Below are 707 nucleotides of genomic sequence, written 5' to 3' on the forward strand. Positions count from 1 at the left end.
TTGAATCTCATGATTCACAGATCTTCACTCCTGGGGCAAATAATACATTATACATTAATAAAAAAATTTTTTAAAAAGGAGGAATTCACTGAGCCATATTTGAGAGAAGCAGAATTATACTGCCTTTAAGGAAGTCTTTAACTAGGGATTTGAATATCACCAGAATACACTCGAGCCCTACTGCCCCCATCATGTCTTGCTGCATGCTGTATTAGCTTGTCTGGCTTGTCATGAGCCCTTCCCTCGGTTTTTAAGAAGTGACACCTGATCTCATACCCAAAAAGTTTCATAAACAAGAAGAAAAAGAAGCTTCTTTTTCCTAATTTTGTTTGAAAAGCCCTAGGGTAGATTCTGATTGGCCAGCTTCCATCACGTGCTTACCACTTGAGACAATTATTGGGTGCAGAAGGAGAGACGTGCTATGACCAGATCAGCTATAAGCATGCACCCTGCCCATTCCCCAGCAAGATACACTCTGAAAGGGAAAACAGTGTTGGACTGATTTATATGTATATATATACATATATCATCAAAGTTAAGTATATAGGTGTATGGATGTGTGTGTGTGTGTGCATGTGTATTCATGACTAAATTTAATAGGTATCTATAATTCACTTACACAGCTTGAAATCATGGTTTAGATTTTTACATGTAAAAAATAATTTTAATATTTATTTGTTAAATCATCATTTGTTCAGATGTTTAAA

This window comes from Mustela putorius, unplaced genomic scaffold (genome assembly GCF_011764305.1).
Source record: "Mustela putorius furo isolate JIRA1106 unplaced genomic scaffold, ASM1176430v1.1 tig00003911_pilon_pilon_pilon, whole genome shotgun sequence".
Taxonomy (NCBI): Eukaryota; Metazoa; Chordata; class Mammalia; order Carnivora; family Mustelidae; genus Mustela; species Mustela putorius.